This window comes from Somniosus microcephalus, chromosome 12 (genome assembly GCF_052327205.1).
Source record: "Somniosus microcephalus isolate GS21.2 chromosome 12, FLI_Smic_1.0, whole genome shotgun sequence".
NCBI lineage: Eukaryota > Metazoa > Chordata > Chondrichthyes > Squaliformes > Somniosidae > Somniosus > Somniosus microcephalus.
Genome location: NC_140998.1, coordinates 161,599,380 through 161,608,122, shown reverse-complemented (window position 1 = coordinate 161,608,122; position 8,743 = coordinate 161,599,380).

Genomic DNA, 8,743 nt, shown 5'->3' with positions numbered 1-8,743 from the left:
AAATGCTAGAGTCCATCATAAAGGATGTAATAGCTGAGCACTTGGAAAACAGAGACAGGATCGGACAAAGTCAACATGGATTTACAAAAGGTAAATCCTGCTTGACTAATCTACTGGAATTTTTTGAGGATGTAACTGGTAAAATAGATAAGGGAGAACCAGTGGATGTGGTGTATCTAGACTTTCAGAAGGCTTTCGATAAGGTCCCGCATAAGAGGTTAGCGTGTAAAGTTAAGGCACATGGGATTGGGGGCAAGGTATTGACTTGGATAGAGAACTGGTTGGCAGACAGAAAGCAAAGAGTTGGAATAAACGGGTCTTTTTCCGACTGGCAGGCAGTGACTAGTGGGGTACCACGGAGATTGGTCCTTGGCCCCAGCTACTCACAATATATATTAATGATCTAGACGAGGGAACTAGATGTAATATCTCCAAATTTGCAGCCGACACAAAGCTGAGTGGGCGTGTGTGCTGTGAGGAGGATGCCGAGAAACTCCAGGATGATTTGGACAGGTTGGATGATTGGGCAGAAGCATGGCAGATGCAATATAACGTGGATAAATGTGAGGTTATCCACTTTGGTGGCAAAATCAGGAAGGCAGATTATTATCTGAATGGCAATAGATTGGGCGAAGGGGAAGTGCAATGAGACCTGGGTGTCCTTGTGCACCAGTCGCTGAAGGTAAGCATGCAGGTGCAGCAGGTGGTTAAGAAGGCAAATTGTATGTTGGCCTTCGTAGCGAGAGGCTTTGTGTACAGGAATGAGGATGTCTTGCTGCAGTTGCACAGGGCCTTGGTGAGACCACATCTGGAGTATTGTGTGCAGTTTTGATCGCCTTATCTGAGGAAGGATGTTCTTGCCATGGAAGGAGTTCAGCGAAGATTCACCAGGCTGATACCTGGGATGGCAGGAATGATGTATGAGGAGAGATTGGGTCGATTGGGCTTGTACTCGCTGTAGTTTAGAAGAATGAGAGGGGATCTCATTGAAACTTGTACAATTCTGACAGGACTGGACAGACTAGGTGCAGGAAGGATGTTCCCGATGGTCGGGGAGTCCAAGTCCAGGGGTCACAGTCTAAGGATAAAGGGTATGCCATTTAGGACAGAAATGAGGAGGAATTTCTTCACCCAGAGAGTGGTGAACCTGTGGAATTCTCTACCACAGAAGGCAGTAGAGGCCAATTCATTAAATATATTCAAGAAGGAGTTGGATATATTTCTTAAGGGTAAAGGGATCAAGGGGTATGGGGAGAAAGCAGGGACCAGGTACTGAATTTGGATGATCAGCCATGATCACATTGAATGGTGGAGCAGGCTCTAGGGGCCGAATGGCCTACTCCTGCTCCTATCTTCTATGTAGTAAACGTCCCTAAGCATTTCCCAGGAGCGTTACCAAGTACAATTGGACACCGAGCCAGATAAGGATATATTAGTACAGGTAACCAAAAGCTTGGTCAAAGAGTTAGGTTTTAAGGAGCATGTTAAAGGTGGAAAGTCAGATAGGGAGGTGGAGAGGTTTAGGGAGGGAATTCGTCTCAACTTTTCGAGAACACTAAAGGGTGGAAGTTATGCTATAGTTGCATAAAGCTCTGGTTAGACCACATCTGGACCATTGCGTTCAGTTCTCGGTCCTGCACCTCTGGAAGGATATATTTGCCTTGGAGCTGGTGCAACGCAGATTCACTGGAATGTTACCATGGCTAAAAGGGTTAGAATCATAGAATCGTAGAAAGTTACAGCACAGGAAGATACCATTTCTGCCCATTGTGTCCGCGCCAGCCAACAAAGAGCTACCCAGCCTAATCCCACTTCCCAGCTCTTGGTCCGTAGCCCTGCAGAGTACAGCATCCCAAGTGCACATCCAAGTACTTTTAAAAATGTGGTTAGGGTTCCTGCCTCTACCATCCTTTCAGGCAGTGAGTTCCAGACCCCCACAAATCTCTGGGTGAAGAATTTCCCCCTCAAATCCCCTCTAAACCTTCCACCAACTACTTTAAATCTGTGCCCCCTGGTTTCTGACCCCTCTGCTAAGGGAAATAGGTCCTTTCTATCCACTTTATCTAGGCCCCTCATAATTTTATACACCTCAATAAGGTCTCCCCTCAGCCTCCTCTGTTCCAAGGTAAACAAACCCAGCCTATCCAATCTTTCCTCATAGCTAAGATTCTCTACTTCCGGCAACATTCTTGTAAATCTCCTCTGCACCCTCTCTAGTGCAATCACATCTTTCCTGTAATGTGGTGACCAGAACTGCACACAGTATTCTAGCTGAGGCCTAACTAGTGTTTTATACAGTTGAAGCATAACCTCCCTGCTCTTGCATTCTATGCCATGGCTAATAAAGGCAAGCATTCCGTATGCCTTCTTAACCACCTTATCTCCCTTGCTTGCTACCTTCAGGGGGCTAATTTATGAGGAAACGTTGCATAGACTAGGCTTGTATTTCCTCGAATATAGAAGATTAAGGTGTGATATAATTGAGATGTTTAAGATGAGTAAAGGATTTGATAGGGTAAATAGAGAGAAACTATTTTCGGTGGGAGAGTCCAGAACACGTGGGCATAAACTTAAAATTAGAGCTATGTTGTTCAAGGTTGATGTCAGGAAGCACTTCTTCACAGAAATGCTTGTGGGAGTCTGGCACTCACTTCTTCAAAAAGCGGTTGAGGCTAGGTCAATTGGAAATTTGAAAACTGAGGTTGATATATTTTTGTTAGGAAAGTTTATTAAGGGATATGGAATGAAGGTGGGTAAATGTAGTTGAGCCATGACCTAAATGGATGGCGGAAAAGACTCAAGGGGCTGAATGACCTGCTCCTGTTCCTATGTTCCGATTACATCATTGTTCCTTCCTTCCAATGTTAAAAGGAACCGGTCACCACTGTTCTCTGCCTTTTGTATCTTAGCCAATTTTTGGCATTCCATCAGCCATTTAAATTATTTTTTGTACCTGTTCACTAGTTTAAAGTGGGGTGCGGTAGCATAGTGGTTATATTACTGGACCAATAATACAGAGGCCTGGTGTAATAATCCAGAGACGTCAAGTCAATTCCTACCATGGCAGTTGGGGAATTTCAATTAAGTTAATCAAATAAAGCTTGAATAAAAAACTAGTATCAGTAGTGGTAACCATGAACCTATGGGACTGTAATAAAAACCCAACTGGTGCAATAATGTTCTTTAGAGAAGGAAATCTGCCGTCCTTACCTGTTCTGGCCAAGATGTGACTCCAGACCCACAGAAATGTGATTGACTTTCAACTGCCGTCTGAAATGGCCGAGCATGCCACTCAGTTTTATTAAACTGCTACAAATTGGTGTAGGAAACTAGTCTGACCGACCACCCGGCGTCGACCTAGGCATCAGATTCGAACACGAGAATGGCACACACTGCCTAGTCGACTCTGCAGAGTCCTCCTCACTAACATCTGGGGACTTGTGCCAAAATTGGGAGAGCCGTCTTATAGTCAAGTCAAGCAACAGCCTGGAATAGTCATATTTATAGAATCATACCTATCAGTCAACATCCCAGACACCCCCATCACCATCCCTGGGTATGTCCTGTCCCACTGGAAGGACAGAGCCACCAGGCACAGTGGCATACATTCAGGAGGGAGTGGCCCTGGGAGTCCTCAACGTTGACACTGGACCCCATGAAGTCACATGGCATCAGGTCAAAAATGGGCAAGGAAACCTCCTGCTGATTACCACATATCACACTCCCTCAGCTGATGAATCAGTACTGCTCCATGTTGAAGACCACTTGCAAGATAAACTGAGGGTAGCAAGGGTGAATAATGTACTCTGGGTGGGGGACGTCAATGTCTATCACCAAGAGTGGCTCGGTAGCACCACTACTGACGGAGCTGGCCGAGACCTGAAGGGCATAGCTGCCAGATTAGGATTGCGGCACATGGTGAGAGAACCCACTTGAGGGAATAACATTCTTGACCTCGTCCTCACCAACCTACCTGTCACAGATGCATCTGTGCATGACAGTATTGATAGGAGTGACCACCTCACTGTCCTTGTGGTGACGACGTACTGTCTTCACACTGAGGATACCCTCCATCGTGTGTTGTGTGGCACTACCACCATGCCAAATGGCATAGATTCAGAACAGATCTAGCAGCTCAAAACTGGGCATCCATGATGTGCTGTGGGCCATCATCAGCAGCAGAAATGTATTTCACCAGAGGTGGCAGCACAGTGGTATACAGTAGGGAGGGAGTGGCCCTGGGAGTCCTCAACATTGACACTGGACCCAGTGAGATAGATGTGACAATAAAAGGTCGGAGCAGGAAAATGGTAAAGTAGAGGGACTGGGACAGGAAGTGGTCCTGCTTCGCCCCGCATTAAGAGGAGCAGAACACGAAGGCTTGCCAGAAAGAAAGAGCCGAGAAAAAGATGAAAAGCTGGTTCAGTGAAGCGAACTGGAATGACCAAATCCAGAGACCACTTACACTGAGAAACCAAATCCAGGGGCCACTTGAACTTAGAGACCAAATCCAGGGACTTACACTTTGAAACCAAATCAAATGATCAATTACACTGAGAGGCCTGTGGTCGAAGCCATCCAGGTCCAACTCTGCCTAAGCTCCATGAGGTGTGTCGAGGAAGCTCAATTTCTCATCTGCACGAGGCCCCGAATTTTCCCTTGGGAACCTTTGCCTCACAACTTGAACCATTTCTCAGAAATTCCCTCCATGCCATTCCACTCGGCATTGTGAGATTTCCTGTATGGGCTGCTGCTGCACACGCTCCAATTCCTCATCCTCGTCTTCCATCCAGATGGCTGGCTGCCTCTCTTTGTGCTCTTGTTCACACCCGGGCAGCCCTGGAAAAGCAGCATGCAGTTTCCACCGGTACACATGAAGCCTTCCGTGACCGGTGTGCACCTCATGAACTGGATGACATAGACAACAGTAGGGGTAATATTATTATTTAGTTTATAAGTTTCCTTTCTTCTTATGTTTAATTTCCTTATTGGGCGTGCCTTTAAAGTGGCCACTTGTATGATTTATAGTTGATGACACTGGGCAACCCAGTGTCCCATTCATTGGTTTATTTAAAGAGGAGACCAAAGCCAGGAACCACTTACATTGAGACTAAAAAATGGGAATGGTCATGGTGACTAAAGGAACTCCAGTGTAGGTGAAAGGCAGATAATGGATGAAAATATGATGGAGTAATCAGATGGTAACTAGTGGGACCTTTTCAGGTAGGTGGATGACTGGGCGATCCAGTGCAATACCTGGATCTACCTGCTTTCAGACCAAAATCCCAAAGTGCTACTGCCCCTGATGTATTTTTCTGTGAAAACTGCAGAGATGTGAAAGAAGGGAGGAAATCGGGTTCGGGACAGAAAAGCGTTCCTTGAATGTACAATTCATGAACCTGTTTTGTGACTTGTCTAGATGAGGTATAAAAATGAAATGAAAAGGGATGCATCTCGTGACAATGGCAGTGTCAATAGTGTTTTCTAACTCTAACCCCTAACTCTAACCACTAACCCCAATGCTACCCACTAACCCCTAACCCAAAACCTAGCTCCCCAACCATAAGCCCCAATCCTAACCAATAGTCCCTAACCCCAAATTGCGCTGGATCAATAGTGCGATACAGGACGATGTTGTGGTGTCAATAGGCATTGTGATGTCATCTATGACACAGGTCGACCGTGTTGTCAATAGTCACTCCGAATAGGAAAAAAGGTTATCCAAAGAAACCTTGAAAAATGCCAGAAGGGAGCTACTTTCTTTGCACAGTAAAGGTTACAGAGTAAACCACGCAGATTGCCATGGGAAGGAAGGGCTCATCTTTTTCAATCTTCTTGCAGTTTTCCTCCTCACGGTGGAGGACCCAGAGTAGAAGAACTTGTATTTATATAGCATCTGTAATGTAGTAAAACATCCCAAGGCGCTTCACAGGGGCATTATCAAACAAAATTTGACACCGTTCCATGTAAGGAGATATTAGGGCAAGTGACCAAAAGCTTGGTCAAAGATGTAGGTTTTAAGGAGCGTCTTAAAGGAGGAGACAGATGCAGTAAGGCAGAGAGTTTTAGGGAGGGAATTCCAGAGCTTAGGGCCTCGGCAGCTAAAGGCACTGCAGTCAATGGTGGAATGATGAGAATCAGGGCTATGCAAGAGGCCCAAATTAGAGGAGTACAGAGATCTCGGGGTGTTGTGGGGCTGGAGAAGATTACAGAGGTATAGAGGGGTAAGGCCATGGAGGGATTTGAAAAAAGATGAGTGTTTTAAAATTGAGGCATTACTGGACCTGGAGCCAATGTAGGTCAGTGAGCACAGGGGCGATGGGTGACCTGGATTGGTGCAAGTTAGGATGAGCTCAAGTATATGTAGGTTGGAAGATGGGAGGCTGGACAGACGAGCCTTAGAATAATCAATTCTAGAGGTAACGAAGGCATGAATGAGGGTTTCAGCAGCAGATGATTGGAGGGCGGGCGGTGTTACCAAGGTGGAAGTAGGCGGTCTTGATGATGGAGAGCATATGTGGTAGGAAGCTCAGCTCAGGGTCAAATACGATATCAAGGTTGCGAACAGTGTGGTTCAGCCTTAGACAGTTGGCATGGAGAGCGCTGGAGTTGCTGGCTAGGGAATGGAGTTTTTGGTGGGGACCAAAGGTAATAGGCCAGAAATTAGGTTTGGGGGCTTGCCGCGCGTGCAAGCGCCCGATGCGCACCTACCCGACACGCTGACATTTCAATCCTGGCTCGCATTGCATTTCCTGTCACTGGCCCGCTTCAGGTCCTGCCATGCTGTGCGTGCATGATCCAGCGGCGTACTTACTGCGATGAGCCGGCTGGGATCATGTGAGCACTGGGCAACCAATGGGAGGTTGCCAAAGTTCATTCATGAGTTTGATAGTAAGAACTGTCAAACTCATGAAAACTCCTGGCCCAAAAGCACTACTTAAACTTGAAAGAAAATTTAAAAAACATCGCACTACTTAAATAAACTACAAATAACTGTAAAAAATTATTTTAATCAATAATTTTTAATTTTGAAAAAAATTATTATATAAAAAATCGGGGCTAAAAATACACTTACCTTACTGTAAAGTCTTCAAAAAAAATTAACCTCTGGAAAATTTTTCTAATTTTACTTAATAGACCACTTACCTGTTAAAAGTAAGTACTTACGGCTGCTTTTTCCACGCGTAAAAACCAAAGTCTTTACCCCACGGGCAACTCTAATAAAAAAAGGGAAGTTCAGCGCGCAAATGCTGCCTCATACGTCGTACGTGTTCTGCCTCTTAACCCCTTGGGTCAGAGGAGAGGAAATGCCGGTTTTCCCCACATGCGCTGTGCATGCTGAAAACCGGCAATTCCTCCGGGCCCACGCGTGAGTACTCCATCCGTACTCACGCATTGGGACAAGAATTACTGGCCCATTGGCTTTGGTCATCCTAATATTTATTTGGAGTAAATTTGTGCTCATCCAGTACTGGATGTCGGAGAAGCAGTCTGACAAATCAGAGACAGTGGAGCGGTCGAGAGAGATGATGGTGAGGTAGAGATGGGTGTCATCAGCATACATGTAGAACCTGATGTTGTGTTTTCAGATGATGCCACCAAGGGGCAGCATGTAAATGTGAAATAAGAGGGGGCCAAGGAGAAATACTTGGGGGACTCCAGAGGTAATGGTGCAGGGGCGGGAAGCGAAGCCATTGCAGGTGATTCTCTGGCTACAAATAGGCAAGGGCTGCTGGACGACGGAGGGGAGATGTTGGAGGAGGATAGTGTGTTCAATCGTGTCAAAGACCGCAGACAGGTTGCAAAGGACGAGGAGGAATAGTTTACCATGGTCACAGTCAAATAGGATGTCATTTGTGACTTTGATAAGGATCGTTTCAGTACCGTGGCAGGGGTGAAAAACTGATTGAAGGGATTCAAACATGGAATTCCGGTAAAGATGGGCACGGATTTGGAAAGCATCAACATGTTCAAGGACTTTGGATAGGAAAGGGAGGTTGGAGATGCGGCAGAGGTTTACAAAGACAGAGGGGTCAAGGGTGGGATTTTTGAAGAGAGGGCTGATGATGGAAGATTTGAAGGGGAGGGGGGATAGTACCTGTGTGGAGGGCATCATTAACAATATCGAGTAACATGGGGGCCAGGAAAGGGAGTTGGGTGGTCAGCAGTTTGGTGGGAATAGTTTCGAGGGAGCAGGAGGTGGGTCTCATGCACAATGTGAACTTGGAATGGGTATAAGGGGAGATAGGAGAGAAACTATAGAAAGAGTTCAGGGCTGGGGCATGGGGGAACCTTAGAAGAAGTTTGGCCTGGTGAGCTAGGGGAAGGGAGGAAAGCGGCAGATGCAGATGATCGGATGGTCTCTATCTTAGTGACAAAGAAGTCCATGAGCTCCTCGCACTTGTTTTTGGAGGTGAGAGTGTAGGAGGCAGGGGAGAGAGGTTTAAGAAGATGGTTTGTAGTGGAGAGATATTGCTTACAAGGTAGAGTGTTATGTGAGGGTGGTTTACAGATAATAATCACAGAGACAATAAGTTGTGGTTGTATTCTTATGTTCATTAATAAATAGGCATTCTTATTATGAACACAGCTAGCTTTTGCTAGACACTTTTATTGAGCACATGTGGACTAGGTACAGTATCTGTAGAGGCTTCCATCTTGACTGCTGCCTTGTGGGTAGCCTAGTGCCTCGTGGGTAATGTAGTCTTAATATACATACAGCTGGGTAGTGTAGTCTTATACA